At 39.8% G+C, this 23,507-nt stretch overlaps 1 protein-coding gene and 1 pseudogene across 1 annotated transcript in view; both read left to right on the forward strand.

Moving 5' to 3' along the window:
• The window catches only part of LOC110108235 (outer envelope membrane protein 7), a 34,562-nt gene extending 22,219 nt beyond the window's left edge, over window positions 1-12,343 (forward strand). The window contains exon 2 of the mRNA XM_020838793.2: window positions 12,079-12,343. The gene's annotated coding sequence lies outside the window, so the exon portion shown is untranslated. The remainder of the gene's footprint in view (window positions 1-12,078) is intronic.
• Window positions 12,344-16,896: 4,553 nt separating this feature from the next.
• Window positions 16,897-20,496, forward strand: LOC114578834 (annotated as a pseudogene).
• Window positions 20,497-23,507: the final 3,011 nt, after the last annotated feature.

Here is a 23,507-nt window from a genome sequence, read left to right on the forward strand (position 1 = left end):
GAAGTTCTCAACCATCGAAGGAAAGTTGTTAACCATGGAAGGAAGGATTTCATCCATGAAAAATTTATTTGGAGGGGTGGAGGAAATGATAAGAAGGCTCATGAAGATGCAATTCAAAACTCCATCGGTAGTTCTGATGGCAAACCTAACCTAGAATCGATCAAGATTCTCTCGGCTGAACCTAAAGGAAAAGAGATCGGACGGGAAGAGTTAGATAAGGAGAGTTTCATTCATCAAAAAACACCTCTTAGGGCTCTAATAAGAGGCTGATTAGGGTTCCAGATGGAGGGAAAGCAAAAAGTGAGTTTTATGGTGGAGGTGGTGGAGTGACCGCCCACTTTGGAAGGTCTTTTTGGCAAGGAGAGTGGACGAACGGAGGAGGGGGACGGGCCGAGCAATGGGGATTGGGCCATGTGAGGCTAATGAAAAAAAGGTGGGATTCCCACCCTCAACACATGAGATGAACCAATGGTGGAAGAGAAAGTTGGGGCAGAGATGCTAGGGTGAGAAAGTTGAAGATGCCAGCATTCGAAGGGGAAGATGCCCATGGGTGGTATACCAGGTTGAGATATATTTTGTGGTGAATAAGTTGAGAGTGAAGGAGAAGCTAATAATTGCTGCAAGGCTATATCTGGAGGGAAAAGCCCTCGCTTAGTTCCAGTAAAGGGAGAGTAGATATCCGAATTGTTCATGAGAAGAGTTTAGTGATTGCTTGTTGGAACATTTTCAAGCCATTTGGGAAGGAGACTGACATGAGCAATTTCTTGCCTTGACTCAGGATGGGACCGTCATGGAGTATAGGGAGAGTTTGAGTTTCTGTCGGGGCGGTCGAGGGGAGGATTTGTTGGAGGAAAATTTCATGAAGGCTCTCAATCCCAAGGGGACCTCTGATTGTTGAAACCATGAGGGTTGGAGGAGATGATGGAGCTAGCCCAGATAGTTGTGGATCAAAGATAGATGGAGAGGATCAGTAAGAGCGGAGTAATGGGAGGCTGTTATAGTAGTACCTTAACTTCACTAGCTCTGAGCACCCATACAGTATCATTTCTGCGGGAGGCCCCAAGGGAGAAGAAAGGGGAGTTCACCCCAGGGCCAACTTCAAGTGCCTCACAAAGCAGAGGTGCAGGACAAGAGAGTGAAGGGTCTGTGCTCGTCGTGATGAGAAGTATGCACCAGCCCATCAATACAACGACCGCACACTCTAGGTTATTATGGTTTGTGATGGGGAGAGACGGACAACGAGGATCTGGTGGAGGAAGCAAAAGAGGAAGGAGAGCACCTACACCTTGATATGGCAGAAATTTCCCTTAACTCAGTGATGAGATTTACTCCAAATCACACCATAAAGGTGATGGGATAGATCAGGGAGCGACCATTGTTGGTTTTGATAGATAATAAGGCTACACACAACATCATATCAAATCAGTTCATGGACCAGTTGGGATTGGTATTTTCGAACACAAGAAGCTTTAAAGTCATTATGGGAACTTGAAATGTGGAAAGGAGGGGGGATTTGCTGGAGGTTGACGCTTGATGTTCTAAGGCCTACAGATAATGGAGGTTTTTTTTTTCTTTAGATTTGGGATGCACTAATGTGATCTTAGGGATGAAATGGTTACAGACAATAGGGGAATCAAAGGTTGACTATAATTACTTGACTATGGATATTCTGGTGGAGAGGGAGAGGGTGGTGCTTTGAGCAGATGTCTGCTAGTGCAGAACCATGGTTTTACTCAAAACCATGGTCAAAGTTATACAAGGGGTTGGGCTGGGCTACTTGGTGGGGTTATGGAGCCTGGAGGTTCGAGATCCAGAGCAAGATGAGATCTTTGAGTGTGTACATACTGAGGTTTCTTAGCAGCTTAATGGATTATCCTAGGGAGCACGAGCATGTCATCCCCTTGAAGGAGGGAGCTACTCATATCAAGATCATATTGTACCGATACCCGCAAATTCAAAAGTATGAGGTAGAGAAGCTCATAAGAGAGATGCTTGAGGTAGGAATCATCAGGTCCAATGTAAGCCCCCCTTTTCCATCCCCCGTTTAATTGGTGAGAAAGAAGAACGATAGTTGTAGGTTCTGCGTGGATTATAGCTTCCTGAATAAGGAAACTGTGCTGGATAAGTTTCCTATCCCCATAATTGATGAGGTGCTGGATGAGTTGTTTGGGGCGTTCATCTTCTTGTAAATTGACCTAAAGTTAGGGTACCACCATATTAGAATAAATTCAAAGGATGTGCACAAGATAGCTTTTAGGACTCATGAGGGTCTCTATGAGTTTTTTATTATGATGCACATATATGAACACAATGACATGGATATGACATGACACAGACACGAGATGCGTCAATTATTGAAAATATAGGATACAAACACGGTATTTTATTTTTATATTTTAAAAATAGAGTATAAAAATTGAATACGTATAATATTAAAAATAATTTAAAAATAATAAGTCATTTAATTAAAACTTATGCTTAAAATTATTAATATTATGATGTCGAGAGTCTGGCATTTATGTTGTATCTCTGACATCAAGAGAGAGCCGACAATGTTGTCAAGAGTCGGGCATTGATTTTATGTAGTTAGTATCAGACGTCAATGTCGAGAGAGGGTGTTAGTTGTCGATTGTTAAGATGACGTCAGACAAAGATGAGATATTAAGTTGTGGCCTGTGGGTGTAGAAATTGTTAACATTGAGCATCAATATCAAGCCAATGTTAGACTTTGATATTGAGATAGTTTTGAAATGTCAATTCTTTAACGACATCAGACGTCGATGTTAAGATGACATCGGACATTATTTTGAAACCAAAGTCGTGATTTTCTAAAGAGAAATGAAAGATAAAATGTTTGATGAATGAGATATTGGTACATACGATTGATTTGGTGTTATGGAGAGAAAATAAGAAATTTAGTTTTTATATTTTAAATAAATTAAAATTTTAAATACAATAAATTATATTAAAAGAATTAATAAAATATTTAAGACACTTGTTCAATTTGTATTTAATATTTTTTTAATCAGATACATTCTAGGTGTGTCTGACATATATCGGAGGTATGTCGGATGTGTGTCTTGTCAGATATGTGTCGGACACTACACACCTCTTTTAAGAGAAGTGTCAGTGCATCATAAGTTTTTGGTAATACCTTTCGGCCTGACCAACATGCCCGCCACTCTTTAGTCCCTTAAGAATCAAGTTTTTTAACCTTACCTCAGAAAATTCGTACTGGTATTTTTTGACGACATCTTAATTTACTGTTGTACGGAGATAAAGTATGTAGGTCATCATCTGAGGACTATATTGAAAACTTTTGGGGAGCACCAGTTGTATGCCAATATGAAAAAAATGTTCCTTTGCACAACTATAGGTGGAGTACCTAAGATATGTAGTAAGCAGAGCATGGGTAGCAACAGATCAGTCCAAGATCAATGTTATGATGGATTAGCCTTTGCCTAAGATCCTGAAGGAATTGAGAGGGTTCTTGGGTCTCACATGGAACTACCAGAAGTTTGTCAGAGGGTATAACACGATAGCAGGACCATTGAAGGAACAACTAAAGAAGGACAATTTCAATTGGTGAGAAGCAACAACTTAGACCTTAGAATAACTAAAGAAAGTCATGTCCAGCATGCCTATATTAACACTTCCTGTCTTCATCAGACCATTTGTGGTGGATGCATCAGGATACAGTTTAGGGAAGTGCTCATGTAGGATCAACGACCTATTGCCTATTTCAACTAGGTACTCATGAGCAGGGCGAGACTTATGTCCATATATGAGTAGGAGTTGATGGTGATTTTCTTAGCCATCCAAAAGTGGCAACCCTATCTTTTTGTATGACACTTTATGATTTAGACAGACCAGAGGAGTTTGAAGTTTCAGTTGGAGAAGAGGATTGTGACTGAGGAGCATCAGAGGTGGTTATTCAAGTTACTTGGATATAACTTCGAGATCCAGTATTGTTAAGGATTGGAGAACAAGGCCCAAATGCACTATTGAGGAAAACAGATGACCCATAATTGACAGTTCCATTAATACCTATGGTCCTAGACTGGGAAGCCTTGAGATATGAGAGCGACCAGGATGAGGATTTGAGGAAGATCAAAGCGGAGTTGTTACAAAACCCCGACAGGCATATTGGTTACACGATGAGGGGGGCCCGGGTGCTACATCAGGGTGGATTATCTTAATAAGGACAATAGGGTATATTCCCAAGTTGTTGCAGGATTTTCATAGCAGCACAATCGGAGGCCATTCAGGAGCTCAGAAAACTTACAGTCGGCTATCTGCAAAATTATACTAGGTGGGGATGCATCGTGATATAGATGGTTGTGTAGCGTGATGTGATGTGTGCTAACGACACAAGTACATGGACATGACACCAGGTGGGTTATTATAACCTCTAGCTCTGTTGGAAAGGGTGCGGGGATGATGGACTTCATCAAGGGGAGAATTACAGTTTCAGCTAGGAGACATGGTTTACTTGAAGCTGAGGCCCTACTGGTAGAAAACACTCACTAGGAGGAATGAAAAATAGTCCTCATGATACTTTGTCCCTTACAAGGTTTTGGAGTGCATCAGAGTAGTGGCCTCTCAATTGGGATTACTGCTTTTATCGGCATTGCACCCAGTATTTCATGTCTCACGGCTAAGGCGAGCGATAGGAGATCACACACCGTCTTTATTACCCCCAACTTTGACAGATGACATGGAAGTCATTTTGGAACCCCTGAGAGTAGAAGGGGTGCACCGAGGAAAGATAGGGGCACATGAAATACTTATCAAGTGAAAGGATTTGCTAGAGTACGAAACCACATGGGATCAATACGAGATGACCAGGAGACAATTCCCATCCTTTCACCTTAAGGATAAGTTGCATCATTGAGGGGGGAAGTATTGATATGGTAGGAGAGGGGATCGGAGGAGGTTGGTCTAGCAAGGACCAACCCAACCAGCTGTCGGTTCAGCAAGGGCTGAACTAGCCCCTTGGCTAAGCAGAAGCAGAGGAAATTTTGGCCTCCCCTTGTAGGGCCCATCAATGTTATAATTCATTATGTAAGGAGGAGGGATCAAGAGGGAGTTATTTAGGAAAAGAGCTCCAATTTTGAATTTAAATTTGAGAGGGAATTAATTAAGGAAAGGAGGCTGATTTGGGAGGGAATTAATTAAGAAAATGTGGCTGAATTGTGAGGGAGTTAGTAGAGCCTCTTTAGGGCCAACTATGTTGTTATTTTGTATCTTGCATTTTATTTTTTGCTATAGTTTTCTTTGTGAGTTTCCTAGCAGCATATAGGGTTTATGGGAGAGTGGATCTACCTCTTGAATAATAGATCAATTTTGTCTTGCATTGTTTTTAAAGGAGAAATCAGAAAGTAACTATTATCTTTGTGTTCTTACACTTTTCTTCTCTTTTGTTTGCTGTTTTTTCTTCCAAGAAGAATCAGAAAAGTGCTTTAAAGATTTTGAAAACAAACATGCACTATTGAAATTTATCATGTCAAATGTTGGTGCATGAACTCAATTTACAGTATAGTAGATCTTGAGGAAAAGGACTTCAAATATAGTGATTGATAATAGATCATGTATTATGACCAAGATGGAATAAAAATAGTTAAAATATGATTATCCCTAGCTTTTGCATTCTACCTACTGTAGTAGTTTAACTATTTTTCTATTGAGTAATTTTATGGAACTTGGAATCCATTGAACACGATAATTCATTACTTTAACCAACCTAATTTTTATTCTCTTCAAAAGTATTTCTTATAATTAAATAAATTTATATGCAATATAATTATGCATTTTTAGCTCCTCACTTCACTTGGGTGAGTGCCTATGTTGGTGACAAGCCATGGATGTGGGGCAGTCGTGGGGCAGTCATGTTGCCTTAAATTTGTCTGCAGCTTTTAATTTGCTACAATAAAAATGAATATAGATCGAAATATGAAAATAAACAAAGCAACTTTATGTATTAATTTAATCAGTTTTGTGTAGTTCGTTGACTAAACGTTGAAAATCAAAATATGAATTTACTGAATCTAGTGGTTAAAATAAGAAGGCATTTAATAAATCAAGATTTTTTAAAGAAACTTCACAAGTATTTCATGGATAAATCAAGATTTTTAAAGTAATTTTACATGTATTTAATGAATAAAATTTTTGAAAGAAAAAATACATTACAAAGCATTATTTAAAATTGCCACAGGATTTGCTAATAGATTTTTTCATACTAGAGACTATGTTTTCTATATTTTTGTATCTATCAATTTTGATAAAAAAATAGACAATGCTAAATAAATTTAATATATGTTGCATAGAATTACATTTAGAAAGAGAACTAAAGCAAACCACGTCAGTATATCTAGTTAAGATGAATGGAATTTGTGCTGTAGACTGCTATGTTTGTTGTAGATTCCTAGAATTAATTATTTTTTATTTTTTAAATTCTTCCATAGTAAGGTGCTGGCTTCCTCGTCTATGGAATTCTCTTTCTACGGCATCTGATCCCATTTTTATTCATACAAAGCGGTGTGATTGGAAGCTTGTGTAGGTGATATTGTTCCTTAGCTGTGGTCAGTGCACCTTTTTAGAGTTTCTATGCTTTTCCCACAGTTTCTTCACTTCTCCATGAGACTACTCCTATTTTAGGATATTCTATTACAGCTAATCTTGCAACTTTTATGGTGTTTCTTTTGGGGGGCTGAGCTTGAGAAATTATTTGCTACAGACTCCAGACATAGCTCTACGTCTGGACTTCAATACAATGTCACCATGTGGCGGCCCGACGACCCAACGACTCTGCTCGATAAAAACTTAATATTTAGCACGTGCTTTCCAAATTACTGCGTGGTCGGACGACCCGACCCGGACGACACGCGAAAATTTAAAATAAACACTCCAATTTCTAGGATTTGTTAAATTGGTGGACTATTTTTACCACCTGAGATATGATTTCTCCTCAGAAGAGAGCTGAGAAAGAAAAGAGAGGAAGAAGCTATGAAGATGGAAACTGGTTTGGAGGATGTCAAATCCTGCCAGGAGATGGAAGGCATTACTCAAGAGATGCAAACCGTTCAGGAAGACTTACTACAGCGAACTATAGGAGATAAGTTAGGGATATTATTGATAAATTTTAACTTGGGATAAGAACTATTGATGTATTTACCTATTTAGCCGATGAAGTAGGAGATGTAGAAAATGTTGATTTATCTAAGAGGGATGCATATAACTACATTCAAAAAGAGAAAAGAGAGAAGATTGAGAATGGGGATACCAATTCCCTAATTGAACTATTTAAAAATGACTAGTTAATGACAAAATGTTTGCATGGGACGTCCAAACTGATGAGGACAATATATTGTTGAATTTATTTTTTGGTTGATGGGTAGGGGAGAATAGATTATGACTGCTTTGAAGATGTGATAATTTTTTTATACTAGCTATAGGCTTAACAAATATAGTTTAGCTTGTGCACCCTTTATTGGAGTTAATAATCATTGGTATAATGTTATGTTAAGGGTGACATTTTTATCGGAGGAGACAATTAAATCATTTGATTGGTATTAACGACAGCCTTCCGATGACCCGGTTAGGAGAGTAGAGGTATTAGATTTGACTTATGTTAAGAAAGGTAGGGGTAGACCTAAAAAGACTTGGTTAGAAAATATTAGGAATGACCTTTCTTTATTAGATTTAAACGAGAATTTGACTTTTAATAGGACACAATGGAGAAAAAAGATTCATGTAGCTGACCCAACGTAGTGGGATAAAGGCTTGTTGTTGTTATTGTTGTAGACAATTAAATCATTTACTTGGTTATTTATAACTTTTTTACGAATAATGGTTGATAAACATCCCATAACAATATTTATTGATCAAGACCAAAACAATAGCCAGGGCTATAGAAATTACATTACCTCGCACATGCTATAGGCTATGCCAATGGCGCATCAACAAGAAGGCTCCGCCTAAGGTGTGGTGCTTCAATAACAACAACAAAGTCATAGGCTATTTTTATAGGTGTTTAAGCAAGTGTGATTCTGGGGAGGAGTTCAAGAGAAACTGAGCTAAAATGATCACCGAAGGGGACTTCCACAACCATGATTGGTTGAAGGAGCTTTATAGAATCATGAACAAGTGGTCAATAACATTCAACAAAAATTATTTTAACTTTGGTCTACTTTCAACATAGCGTAGTGAGTCCACTAACAATGTGTGTCATGACATTTCGAAGCCAACTAGTTCTATAACTGATTATTTTTTGGGCTTAAAGAAGATGATGATGACTTGGCATTGGAACTAACATAATGAGCAATTTAGATGTAGCTAGTTTGAGATAGTACCTTTAATAAAAAGTTGCCCAATACTAAAGCAGACTGTCCGATTTTATTCAAGAAAATTGTATACATTTTTTGAAGGAGAGTTTTTATAGGGTGTAGATTGAATGTGTATAGATCACGCGTCAAGTGACTCATTAACATTTTTTGTCAGAAGCATCGAGAAGATTGATCAATCGAAGGGTTGGACTGTTCATTTTGATGGAAAAGAGGATACCATTCAATGTAGCTGTGAGAAGTTCGATATGATGGGTTTATTATGTTCTCACTGCGTCAGAGTTATAAGGCAGTTAGATATAGTTAATATTTCTTCGAAGTATCTACTAATGAGATGGTCAGTTAGAGTTAGGAAAGATGTTTATGCTGGCCGGACGTTCACAGGTATGAGAAAGAGAAGGCCATCCCATATCTAGAGGGATGTAGTGATATGATATTTAGAAATCATCTTAGCAGATTTGCATATCAAATTAGCACACGAGCATAGAGGAATGAGTTAGCAGAATAGTATATGTTGGTTGTAATGACTGACATGGCTGAAAATGTCGACTTGATCCTGGATGGAAAAAAAAGAACCACAACTTTGTTGGAAACACAGTAGGTGGTGAGTTTAAAAGATTGAAAGACTCATTGAAGTGCAAACTTAAAGGCATCTCTAATGCAAGATTGAATAGTCATTGGGAGAGGGGAAAATGTAAGATAATTAAACCTGTAAATTTGGCCACTCCTATGACAAAACAATGTACAACTGGAGAACTAGTCAGTCAGTTGAAGTTCACAAACATACCATAATGTTTTAAAGATGAGTACATTCTTCGTCGATCAACAAGCTAGGCAATAACTAAATATATAAGAATGATGATGGGAATAATTTATTCAGGGAAACAAGGATGATGTGTAATTTTTTCCAATTTGAAATTGCAATTTGCAGTATAAAAATTCATTCTTTATTTCAAAAAATTATTATAAAATTATATCGTGTCTCGTAATATTCATTGTAAAATTTCATTCTTTACTACTGTGACCTTTGCAAAGTAACGCTGAGTACTCCTAACTACCGATGATTTTTTTTGTGCTACATTCCGCTATTTATGATGGGTAGTTATGGCAATTTAGCTATTTTAAGAAGGTTTGTTATAACATTTATGGTGGTTGGTTGTATCTTTTAAGCTATTTATAGATGGTAGTTGAAGCATTTGTGCTATTTAAGGTGATTGACTTGTTATCTCCAGCAGTTGTGTACTTATGGAAAAATTTTGATTATGCTCTATCGATTTTAATTGCAGTGCTTAGACTAAAGGCATTTGCTCTTCCAAATACGAATGACATTTGCACTTCCAAGGCCCATAAAGGCATTTGCTCTTCCTAGGCTGACAGACATTCCCTCCTCTGAAATCCGAGAGGGTTACAATACAACCCTTCGGAAATTGACAGATTATTACAGGAGTGGCAATCCTGTCAGAGTTCAAAGGATGGAATGCATGTTGGCCTTGGAAGCGCAAATGTCTTTATGAGCCTTAGAAGGAAAATGCCTTTTGTCTCTGTGTATTGTCTCTGTGTTCCGTTAAATGCTGTGTAGTTATTAAGCTGGGTTGTTGCAATATTTATGGAGGTGGTTGTATCTTTACTGATCTTTAAGATGGGAGCCAGTAGGGGCCAGTGGGGGCTGGGGGGCCTTTGGTGGCTAGGGGACCTGTGGGGGTTGGGGACAGTGGTTGGCATGGGAGTTCAACTTGGAGGAATAAGTGAGGTGAAATTGAAGTTTTCTAAGTATACAGAAGGGGAGAATTCTCTAATAATGTTCTCTCCTCTCGTGTGACTCTTTGGAAAGTATGAAATATCTGCACAATAAGAAGAAAGGATGAGCTCACAGCAAAATTAATTTCCCTACAACATGAAGTGGAAAGAATAATTAGTACCTGGCATCCTCAAAATCAGCAAATAAATGGTTGAACTTTATGTCGATGTACATTATATCACTATCCCAACTAACAAAATGAGGTCGAGACTTGTTATCCACTAGTTCTTGGATTGAGATATGCTCTAGAAACCAAATCTATATTTAATCCACAGAAGTTGTTAGCCAATTAAATTAATTCCCAATATGCACAGAGGTTCTAAAGTGTTGGACGCACTTACAATTACATGTACAAAACCATTCATATATCCCAGGGGTCTGCTTTTGTCAAACTTCCTCACAATAGCATCGAACTCGGCCACTAGGAAATATCTAATGGATGCTAGCCAATTGTAAGTTAAAAACAAATCTACATGATGAGCAACAGTTAGGATTCTAGCAGGGGTTCAAAATTACGTAGCGGAAAGAATAAGTTGGACAATAAGAAAATGATAAATTTCTTCACAAGATCGTTAAGTGGAGTAGATTCGTCCAGGCTGAGGATCTCATGTTTAATATCATTGATGGATTTCCCAATTATTTGGGCACTTCCCAACTCAAATTTAGTTCCTTTATTGGGTAGTACAAGTATCAGAGCAACTTCATCAGCAGTGAATTATAAATTCCGACCCATGATTATGAAACACTACTTCCAGAGAGCCCACTTTGACAATAACTTGTGCACTAAGGGGACATTCTGTCGGAAGGGAGGCATTAACAAATATTGATCAATGTGCAGTTGCCTCAGTCTTTCCACAAATTCTTGGTCGAATGTATCAACCAAGTGATTACAAAGTTATCTAAATGTTAAAGTTCTGTTATGGAAAGTAATCTTTGAAACATATCCCTGCATTAATAAGCTGTCCCAATAGAAGCCTAAATTTGTTTGTGGGCTTGTTGTATAATTGAAGGTTCGATGATGTCTGAAAATGTTGGGTTGATGTGATTGACAGAGAAAGATTAAGAAGGAAAACTTTTATGATAAGGTGGATGTATTTTTACGATAAGATCTGGACAAAAATTAGGTTAATCAACAGAGACAACTTATGAAATACTTAATTGGAATGTATGAAGAATTATCAATTATAAAACTTACCCCAAGTAGATGGGATAAACCTAATTTGTTGATAATTAATTAGATGAGTAATGTATGATGAATTTAGTATGCAAGTCCATTTATTTCTCGTATGAAGTATCCGCTACTTGTTGCAATTTGTTTATTAATTCCATTTATTTTTTCTTCGTTCTCTTTTTGAACCATAAAATTAGCCCGTGTTTGTTGGAAGGAAAATTGATTGAAATGAAATGAAATTCAGGTAAACAGTGACTTGATTATGCTTTATTTTCCATTGATTTGTTATATTCTCTTTCCTTTCTTCCTTTTGCTTTCTTGACTTACTGTCACGTGAGCAAGAACCTATATTTTAGGTCAAAGAAACTTATTGTGGCTTTTTTTGAAAATTTCTCTTATTTTAAAACAAAACTGAGAGGCTGCCATTGCCAAACAAGTCCGTAAGTTAAGCCAATGGGCCAAAACGGAATTCTTTTCTTAATGGGTATTTTCAATGGAAAAACATCAAACATGATATGTTCCCTGAATTTTCTTGACACTTGACATGAGTTTTGCTTGTAAAACAGAAATTTTGCCTGTAAGAAGTATAATGAGCCATGAGTTGTATTTTTTGGCACATATTTGATTTTTTTTTTTTTTTGTTCTGCAAGCTTTGATATGAAATATAACTGAATTATGAGAAACTGTTTGTTAAGGAGAGTTCTTTATAATATCCTTTAAAGAAAAAAGACACTGGAACTGACTCGTTTCTCCATGTTTTCGTACAGAAATATGATGCAAGCGTTCAGAAGTCTTCAATATAAGATCTGATTACAAGCCTTTATATCACAGTTGCACTCTTAGCTCAAAACAAAGCCTTTAGTATGATAAATACCAAATCAACTGTCGTAGATGTGATGCAGCTTAGCTTATACATTTGAAAATTCTCTTCTGAATCTGCACTTTTGTTATTGGCTAGTGCTTGAATGAAGTATATGGCTTCACTGAATGCAAAGCTTATGATATAAGATATGCTTCCATTTTGTTCCTCAATTTTGATGATCTAACAACTGAAATTGTTCTTATTTTCTTCAATCTGTAAGGCAATATCAACTTTACAACGATGATATTCTTCATGCTACCTAAATAACATCAGAAAAATTACAAAAAGGGGCTTTTGGTTGTCACGTTTCCTTAAGATTTTAAGGAAATTTTGGCTAATTCAGCTATTGCGTGGACTTCTCTTCTAGATTGGATTTGGTGGTACCGCTGTTAAGAAAGATCATTTTTTATGCTGTTTGGCTCAATAATTTGTTCAAATTTTATTTATTTTTAGAAGTTCGGTTACCTAATAAGTCAAATATGAACAGTATTGCACTAATGTGTTATGCTCAATAATACCTCATTAATATATATATATATATATAGTCTATAGAAAAGTTTCATGCTCGTTAACAACTCGTGTATGGCCCCATAAGTAAACTAGTTGAATACAAATAGAAAAATTTGGCTCATTTATTTAACAATTCAAGCCAAATAATAATGATGTTTGTTGACCCGAAATGAAATAAAAAAAAAAAGAGAGAGGATCACACGTACCTCTCGGCCATGTCGCTCGAGCTCCACGCCCACGATCTCCTCCCACGTCTCGCACGATGTCGCCCGACACTTCTCTGCAGCGTTAAATGTCGGAGAAAATGAGAGAGCTCAGCTCTCTGACTGGCTCTCACTCTCCCTTCCTCTCTCTCTCTCTCTCTCTCTCTCTCTCTCGCTGCTTCTCTGAATCCTTCGCTGTTGTGCGACTCCCCTCCTACGACATTCCATTCCTGTTGGGATCGGAAGTTACGGCATCCAAATCGGAAGCAACAACGAGAGATCGCCGGCTTTGAAGACCCCCTTTCTCCCTCCCGAGTGCTTCTTCGGCTCCTTCCTGGTTGTCCGACTCCGCTCCTTTGGCGACATTCCTAACGGATCGGAAGTTACTACATTTTGATCGGACGGAGCAACGGGAGCTCTCTCCTTCGGCGCCCCCCATTGCTGTTCGACTTCGTTGCTTCGACGACTTTCCCTACCTGTCGGGACGGAAGTTACGGCATTCTGATCGGAAGCAAAGAACAAGAGCTCCACTAGCTGTGAAGGTAACTTTCTCCCTGCTTGCGCGCTTATTCCTCATTCTCGTCGTTTGCGGCGGACCGACAAACCCCCTATACGCGCTCTTGTAGCACGGTGGGAGGGAGCCCGGTGCGAAGCATACGACGAGGCGGGTAAGCCCTATACACGCTCTTGTAGCGTGGTGGGGACGGTCCTCGACACCAACACCGACACCGCCGACACAGCTACGAGAGGTATGATGTTCCAAAATCCCATTCTCGACGTTTGCAGCGGACCGGAGAACCACCTATACGCGCTCTTGTAGCACGGTAGGAGGGAGCCCGGTGCGATGCATACGACGAGGTGGGAGAGCCCTATACACGCTCTTGTAGCGTGGTGGGGAGTCACTGCTGTTCTGGTACGTCACTGCTGTTCTGGTACGGGTACTGCTGAAGGCCCCATACACGCTCTTGTAGCGTGGTGGGATGAAATTTTGTACGGCCGCGGTGTCTAAGGACACCTACCATACACGCTCTAGTAGCGTGGTGGGAAGGCCCAGCTCCTCTATTTTCCCCCAAACGGGGGATATGCCGGGGTGCTGCCGAAATTTTCACTGAAATGTACAAAGAGTTGAACAAATTGAAGACCTTCTTGGGCAACATTACAAAAGACTTGTACCTGAACAAAATTTAAATGATTTCTAAAGGTCAAAATCAAATGAAATAAACTCAAACTTGAACCCAAATAGAATTGAAATTTGAGTATGCACTTGAACTTGAATTTGCAAGACAAGCAAGGACACGAGCTGAACATTTGAACTTGAAGACTCGGACATCAGGGGACCCGAACATAGAACTCAAACTCAAATGAACTCTAACATGAATTGAATAAGATCACTCAAGCTCACTACTTGAACTCAAGCAAGAACAATATGTGGAGAGCAAAGCACTCAAATTGAACTCAAGATTGGATCCAAACTTGTCATGAGCAATAAAGAACTTGAACTTTCAAGAACAACACACAAGATCTCAATGCTTACAAATAAAGAATGTAGTAGACTCTTACAACAGTCTCTACGAAATTGGGTGCATCGTACCTGCAAGAATGAAATGCACGAGTGTCCCTCTTACATGCATTATTGGAAACTCCAACATAAGTATCAATGCCTATTGATTGAGAAGGTAGCACTACTACTAGATAGTCAAAAACCCATCCTCTATAAACAAATCCAGACATCAAACCCACCTGAGATTAGTGAAAGGTGGATGTGATGCAATAAACGAGGGTCTCCTATAAATATTCCTAGGAGTTCGTAGCAAACACTACGGATCCTTACAAACAAATACGAGCCACTTGTGGATAACAACAGTGTGTGTTGTGAGTACAATGAACCACTGTGGACACAAGTACATATATCACCTACGATAGTGGTGATCCAAGTGCTGTCAGTGTACCAGGTATAAAGGCAACCCGATGTACGAAAAAAGGACACCCCTGGCAAAGGGGAGGAAATGTTTGAACAAATTAGAACCAAACTTCCTGGTGTTCCAAAGTTTCTCCCTTATCCCATTCTTAGGGAGAAAACAGCTCTGGTATCCAAAAACACCGAAAATAACAGGTCTGCTACACTGAAGATCCTAAAAGGAGTTCTCCCCAAATCAATAGTCATTGACTCCAAAGTTCAGAAAGTCCCTTCCCCCGGTGAATGAGAAAGGGGGAGTCAACATCAAGACCAAGTCGCCACCGGATCTGCAACATCTATGAAAGCAGACAAAAGGCGACCACAATCTATAATGCAACGCCAACAGATCTGCAACACATATACAAGCAGACAGAAGGCGACTACGATCTACAACGCAACGCCACCGGATCTGCAACACTCATGCAAGCAGACAGAAGGCGTCTACAACATTCATATTCGGCCTTTAAGGCCCTCAACGAAGAAAATTCATGAACAAAGGCATGAAGCCTATGAGAAGCCAGATCTTCCTAAGCAAGAAAATAGGAGTAGACAGGGTTCGAATCATTGGATAAATATGCAGTCACGAAGTCGACTGGAATATTTATTTTAATGCATTCATATTCGGCCTTCAAGGCCTAAAATCAAGAAAATTCATAAACAAGGGCAGAAAGCCTACAAGAAACCCGATCTTCGATCAACAACTTTGTCGAGTTGACAAGGTTCAATCAAATAGAAATGACCCCGAACACCCCGATGATGGCCGCGTTGAATGCTAATCTCAACCGGAGGAGTTCACACATATCTTCAAATGACTCCCAAATACTCCAAAAATCCAAAATCAATTCCAAAATTTCCAGATATTTAAAAATGAAACTATCCATCCCAAAACTCAAAAGCAAATCCATCCACCCTCCGCAACAGTTTGCTAGGGTGGACAAATTCAAATAAACTCTAGCTCACAAAGAATCAAATGCCTAGTCAAAAATATAACTAGGATCCATTCTCAAACAATCTCCTGCCAATAAGGACGTGGTACGTGTCCTCTAACCGGCGGTTGACCGCCAAATGGCATCGCAGGATAAACGGCTATGACCCGGGGCCCTCTGAACCGAGTGGTTTTGCCGCCAAATGGCACCACAAAATACCGGTTATGGCCAACGCCGTTACGTTCCTTATTGGCATCAAATCCTTGAGATATGAATCAATAGGATATGATCGATAGGGCACAAAGCCCTCTGTTAGCTAAGGTGGATTCAAATTTGTCCCCTTAGATAAACATCCAACCCCGATCTACAAGGTCCCCTTGAACGAAGCAACCCATGGCTGCCGATAAGGATCCTTCTGTGAGGTTGGGTCGACTACCTCCTCTGACTAAGTAGATCCGGGACCACGATGGCCCGGGATGACGAAACCATGGGATCTTGATCGGGCCCATCATCCATTCCCCCACCATCCGCTTTAAGTGCAGGATGATGAAATTTCTACTTTAAATATCAAACTCTCCAAATTCTCAAATTTAAATCCAGTTCTCAAGTACCCAAATCATAACCCAATTTCCAAATCCAATTTCTATCAGTATCTAATCCAGTGCTGCTACTATATGCCAGATAACACGTATATTCTACGTATTTGATCGACGACTAGCCTTAATCGAAAGTTCTCTCTCGTGATCGGGAGGGGTAATTAACTATAGGGGCTTGCGCCTATAGGAAACCAGAACTCAGATCATAAAGTCCTCACAAAATGAGGGCGAAATCTCTGGGTAGTGTCTTATCTACAAACCCATCTGCCTTCCAAAATTTACCCCGAAACTAATCCGTTAAAACTCCCTCACCAAAAAAATAAAAAGAAATCGCGCGGCGGGGAGGCCGGAAGTGCTGTCCATAGCCAGTGATGCATTTCCTCAATTGAGTTGTTCTTTCTAGCTCCTCCATTCTGGAAGTGGCTGAACAAGCAAAACTTGTGCTTTTAGCTAATCTTCTTTGGATTGATGAAATTCAGCTCAGGGCAACTCCCGAAAAAATTATCTTCCCTGTCACTCGAGGCTAAGAGGATGGCACTATTGATGGAAGAACTTATGTGCTGCTGCTGTTGCCCGTCTCCTACAGTGTCCCATGCGATCATGCATTGTTTGATAGCATAAAACAGATGTGAGCAGTCTAGCTCTTTTGCTGCTCTTCTGGAATTTTCCAATATTGATTCTGCTGCTGCATCAGAGGTTCTTCATGCACTGGCTTTGCTTTTCTGGGGCAAATAAAGCTTCTGGCCTTGAAAAAACCTCCATTGGCTGCTCTTGCTGAATATCCTCACACTTCATCCCTTTGGTTTTATGTGCAGCTGATGGAGCGCCCACACTACAAGAAATCTATTGAAGTTTTTGTCTAGGTTATGCCGTGATCAGGCCTGGTATTTTGGGTTCTGTAGTGTCAAAAAAAGCAGCCCACCAAACCAGGATGTGTAGCATCAATTGCTAGACGAGTGATTAGCTCCAGTCACCTTAAAGTTAAAAAGTAGGAGAGGGCTGCTCTACTTATCTGTGCTGCAAAAGATAACTGCCAGGAAAGTTGGTAGAATCTCTGAAATGACTCTAGTTTATGCATGAGCTTGATCCGTGCACTTGTGGGTACTGCTCCAAATGACGAGTTTATTTCTGATCATGGAGACATTAGATATATGCATCCACAGGATCCTATAGGAGAAACTATAAAATGCCGAAAGTAGTTCTGGCTTTGCCATAATTATGGTAATATAGTTTCCATTTGGCTGACTCTGCTTGCTAGCTTGTCATGATAAGGAAAAGCAAAGGCATTTTCATGGAGTTGGAGCACTTGAGTTTTCTTACGGAGAAGATTTCACAGTATTTATTTAGCTTCACAGGTATTGCCGCCCAATAAGTGTAGTTACTAATCATTCTGCCACTTTGAACCTTAATTTTAGTTGCTGTTGAAATAGGGAAATTGGCATTTTTTTTGGAGTGTACCTCCTGAATTTTCATAATATTTTTAATTTGAACCATTATTATTGTTATTGTTCATTTTATGATTTCCTTAGCGCAAGTGTTTCTTTCTGATTCTCTGAACTTTTTCCTACAGAGTGATTCAAAAGAAGATAATAATTGCATGGGTCTGTGCTTTACTGGGCTTGCTCTGCTCTTTCAAGACGGGATATCATCCGCATCGAATACCGCAATACATTGCATCCAGTCTTGCAATTATTGAAATCAGAGGAATTATCAAAACCAGATATTTTGTGCGCAAGCCCTGACAAGTTGTTTGTATGGTAGCAGAGGTACTTTGTTGGCTGTTGCAAATTCTGGCGCTGCTGGGGGTCATTTTCATTGCTTGGTTGTTGCTTGATACAGATATATCTGACTTCCTTGAATTGTCAGATGAGTTTCACTGTACGAAATCCAGAACAAATTTCCCTAGGACAGAAACTGTTCAGAGTTGATTGATATTAGGGTTGGTGCTACTTCTTAGAAAAGCCATTTTCCTGCACTTGTTGGATCTCCTCAAGACAATGCCAGATCGTCCTGGTTGCACCTTTTCTTTCATTGGGCCTCCTGAATTCACTTGCTGAAGATTGCTCTCCAAATTAAGCTTGTAATGGTAGAAGCAGGGGCACTTGAGGCACTACAAAGTATCTTTCTCTTGGGCCGCAAGATGTACAGAAGAGGCTGCAACAGAATACTGGGGATTGCTATTCAACAGTGCTGAGATAAGACGGCATTTGAATCTGGTTTTGGTGCTGGGTCAATCAACTAGTGGCAGTCTACGGGCTGGCGGAAGGAAATTCCAGATTACAGTGCTGCAAAAGCATTTGGAGAACTTGTTTTCCTCAGACCATATCAGAAATGGGTGAATCGCCCGACAGCTGTTCAACCACTAGTTGAGGATACTTTAATACAGGACTCAGAACGAGAGCAACATGCTTCCATTGCTGGCGCTTTGTTCGACTGCTAGGTGACAATCCATCTAGAGGCCTGGCTGTTGGGGATGCGGAGATTGAATGCTGTGGATGTTTTCTGCAGAATTCTTTCTTCAAAACTGTTCTGTGGAGCTGAAAGGGGAAATGCTGCTGAGCTATGTTGGTGTTCTATTTGAAATACAAGGTTCGGTCCACTATGGGCTGCTGCACGCGCATAGAGCCTTGGTGGCGCTCCTAGTTATGGAGTTCAGCCCCGCTCAGCATTCAGCAGTTCGTGCTTTGAAAAGCTTTGGATTGATGAGCAACTGGCAGAAGTAATTGCTGCCCATGGAGCTGTTGTTCCTCTGATCGTTTCGTTTGGTCGAAATTACATGCTTCATGAGGCAGTGTCTAGGGCTTTGGTAAAGTTAGGAAGAGACAGGCCATCTTTGTAAAATGGAAATGGTCAAAGCTGGGAGTTATTAAAGCATTGCTTAACATCCCTGGAAGAAGCTCCTGATTTTCTCTGTTGCCGCATTTGCAGAATTGCTTCGTTATTCTTACTAACCAATGCTGACATTGCGAAGGGGTCCCTCAGCAGCCAAGTTTTGGCTGCCCTTTTCTCACTGTTTGTAAGGCCAGAGATTGGTTCCTTGATGGAAGCATAGCGGTTACAAGTTCTTGTAAACATTTTAGAGCAACCTCAATGTCGAGTGGATTATATCTTACTTCCCCATCAAGCTGTTTGAACCAGTGATATCTTTTGTTGGATTCCACCAACTCAAACCTGAGCCATTGGCTGCAAGGAACTTTTGTTCTCATCTTCTGTTGGAGGAACACTGCAAATGATCCAGTTCACAGAGCAAGCAGTTGCGACCCTAATTCAAATTCCTTGGATCAGGTGTTCATGTCTTTACAACAGAGAGCCATAAAAGCTCTTGTTAATATTTCACTTACTTAGGCCTAATACAATTGCCAAAGAGGGTGGTGTATACGAGTTGTCCAAAGATTTGCAGGCTGATCCGCCTTACCTTATGCTTTGTGGGAATTGCCTTGCTTCTGTTTTATCCAGCAATTCTCAATATAGTTCAAGAATATTCTTGGAAGTTTCCTGTTGCTGTATGGTACAATTGCTTCCGATCTGGAACTGAAAGCACAGTTTATGGTGCCATTAAACGCCTGCTTGTTCTGGAAAGTGATGATTCAACCAGTGCAGAAGCTATGGTTGAAAGCGGTGCTGTTGAAAGGCCCTTTTGGATTCTAAAAAATCATCAGTGTGAGGAAAACGGCTGCAAGATTTGTTGGAGACATTTTGCTAAATAATACAAAGATAAGAGAAACGAAGCTGCGAATTTCTTCCATCTCTCCATATCCATGTATGCTAGATCTCCTTCAAACCCAATCCCCAGGGCAGGAAGGTTGCTTGCAGCTCATTCTTCATAGCTCTTGGTGATCTTTTCACAGAATGAGGGGCTTGGCACGGACAACAGATGCTGTTTCGCCTGTCGAGCACTAGTAAATCTTCTTGAAGAGCAGCCAACCGGAGAAATGAAAGTGGTGGCCATCTGTGCCTTGCAGAACCTTGTTATGTACAGGCCGACCAATAAAGAGCTGTTGCAGAAGCTGGTGGTGTTTCAGGTCATATTGGATCTTATCAGTTCTGGCCATTCAGGACACATCTGTTCAGGCTGCAATGTTTATTAACTACTGTTCTCTAACTCATACTATCCAAGAATACGCACAGTGAATCTTGTTAGATCCATCACTGGTGAGTTTTCGTTGATATTTTGTGTGCTTCTCATACCAACTTCCATCTCCATGGAACCATAGTAAAAAAACTTATTTCATTCTTTCTTTTTGTCCATCAACTTCTAAATAAGAAGACCATATTTATTCCTTAATAAATAAAGTTACATATCACGAAGCTGAGTAATACAGAACTTCAAATTGATTTAAGATTTTAAATAAAAGGACCATGTCAAACTCAGCTAAAATGTTCTACACAAGATGAACTTCATCAAATTTATTAGCACGGCAACCCAAAAGACATTTAAAAATAAAATTTTAGTCAAAAAATACAATCTTAAATCATTAAGATACCGATATTTTTGACCTGAACTAATTATTTCAAGATTTGACTTACGCTTGCGAGCTAAATTATGGTTTCTCTATTTTATTTCTTATACTTAAATAATTTTAAATACCTAAATAAAACTTAAACCAGTTTTATAAAGAACAAGGAAAAACAGAAGGAAACTTATGGAGGCAAAGAAGATTGTGGCTATCTTATCGTTTGAAGGAGGGCTCGTTGTGGAGGCTTTAAGTCAAAGGAAGAAGGAGAGGGATATGTGGATGCAATGGGCAGAAGATAAAGGTTGGGAGGTTCTTTGGTGATTCAAGGGAGAAAGAATTTGAGGGGGAGTATAACTGTAGAATCTGGTACAGCACAGCATAGAGAAAAACATGAGGAAAAGACAAGAGCTGAAAGTAAAATTGTATTTGAATCTAGTGTTTACCGACAGTAAAAGCAAATATATAGACTAACGCCAGGTTGATGTAACCGGTCTAGATACATCTAATATAGCTGACGTGGAAATACAAAGATTTATTTTATTCTAATACACCCCACAAACAGAGGGATCTAGAAGAACCGCAGTTTGTCTCTTAGGTTGGCGGAATTTTCGCTTGGGAGAGAGGGTTTAGTGGAAGGAATATCTGCAATCTGATCATCGTGTAAACCGGTAGAATCTTTGATATTATTTTTTGAATATGATCGCAGACAAATCTTGATCAATTTCAATGTGTGTTGGTACGAGCGTGAAAGACCGGTTGTTTCGCGATAGCGATGCGGCATATTGTCACAGGAAGTTCACCGGTTGATCGGGTTTGATGCCGAAATCAGAAAGAGGCTTGACGAAAGCATTTATAATGGTGTTCACAGTAAGTGCAGCTACGATCTAATATTTCCGCTTCGGTAGAGAACGAGCGACTGTATTTGCTTTTGAACTTTCCAGGAGATGATGTTGTCGCCTTATGAATGTACAGTTAGCCTGACGTGGACTTTCCGGGAGACAGATCACCTGCCCAATCTGCATCGAGGAGAAAGAACGAAAGAAAAGATTACCTTTAGTTAAGGAATTCCGAAATGTTGTGCTTCCTTTATGTACCGAAGGAGTTGCTTGAAGAAGCATAAATGTGATTTGGGAGCGGATTATGCATGTGTTGCGACAGGAGATTGACACTGAACGCGATGTCCGGGACGAGTAAGAGTAAGTATTGAGGGAAGCCAATGATCCGTCGAAAGAGCGCCGAATCAGACAGATCGATCGAAGCAATTGTGAGAGGCAGTTTGTTGCAGCCGGATTTGCCGTGGGTCTTGCTGGTTTGGCATGGACCTACAAGTTGAAGAATGAATTAGCATTAATGTGCCTGAGAAAGAAAATACAGTTTTGATCAGATCGAATATTATGCGAGAAAGCTATAACGGACCAAAGATGTTTCAGAGCATAGGATTGTTTAGCTGGGTAATGAGATGATATTTCTGTGTCGTTGTTTCCAGTAATCAGAATGTCGTCCACATACAAAAGATATGATTTGTATGGGATTCTTGTGATATGAGAAGGATGGATCTGATTGACTGTGGTTGAACCCAAGCGCTGTTAGGGACGCAGTGACATTTGTAACCATTGACGAGGGGCTGTTTGAGTCCGTAGATACCTTGTGTAACCGGAAGACATTGATTCGGTTTGTTTGGTCTGTTCGAATCCTTTAGGCTGTAGCATGTAGACAGTCCGTTAAGATTACATGAAGAAAGGCATTTTCAACGTCTACTGTGAACTGACCAATTGTGATGAGCGCTATGGGAGAAGGTTCTGATGGTGGGAAGTTTTGTCGATAGGACTAAACGTTTCGGTGTAATTAATTCCGTACTCTTGATGGTTGACTTGAGCATACAAGACGTGCTTTGTAACGAGCTACCGAGCCGCGTCAGCATGAAGTTTGTTCTAAAGGTCCATTTGCATCCAAAGAATTGAGGCATTCGTGGAGTAGAACAGACTCAAAGTGCCTGTTTTTGAGAGCAAATATTTTCTTGGACACATTGCCTGGACGCCAATTCGTATACTTAGAGGCCTTCGGTATAGGTAGTGCGGGTTCAGGATCGCAGGGAGTTGTTGGTGAGAAGGTGAGTTTGCGAATAGGGCTTTAAGAGTGCGGTCATAGTGCGAATAGTCATGGGATGCCGAGGAGGAATACAGGAGATCTTAGATGGTTTACCGGTACAGTAAAAGAAATATTAGACTAACGCCAGGGTCTGATGTAACCGCGTCTAGATACATCTAATGAATGCTGACGTGGAAATTACAAAGACTTATTTATTCTAATAATAACACCTAGCATCGGCTCTTAAATCATGAGCCAAGGGCAATGAGAGCTAGGAGAATCACACCATTTTTTGTGTTGATTGGTGCTCAAGATGCTTGATTAAGTGATTTGCATGCACGAGTAGCAAAGGGGTCCAGAGTCAAGGTTGGGCTGTTCTGTCCAAGGGTAACTCCATTTGGACTATAACAGGAGTCTCAATTATGAGGAAATATTATAGAAGTAATAGTACATTGTTACTATAAATAAAATTGTGTATGATTTGTATTTGTTGGGAAGTAGGAAATTCATTGAAGGATAAGTTGAGCGAAAAACTAAGATTGGATGGTTGTGTTATAATTAAATGATTAGATTAATGTGGGCTCAAAAATTCGGCCC

The sequence above is a fragment of the Dendrobium catenatum genome, unplaced genomic scaffold, assembly GCF_001605985.2.
Source record: "Dendrobium catenatum unplaced genomic scaffold, ASM160598v2 original_scaffold_177344, whole genome shotgun sequence".
In the NCBI taxonomy this organism is placed as follows: Eukaryota; Viridiplantae; Streptophyta; class Magnoliopsida; order Asparagales; family Orchidaceae; genus Dendrobium; species Dendrobium catenatum.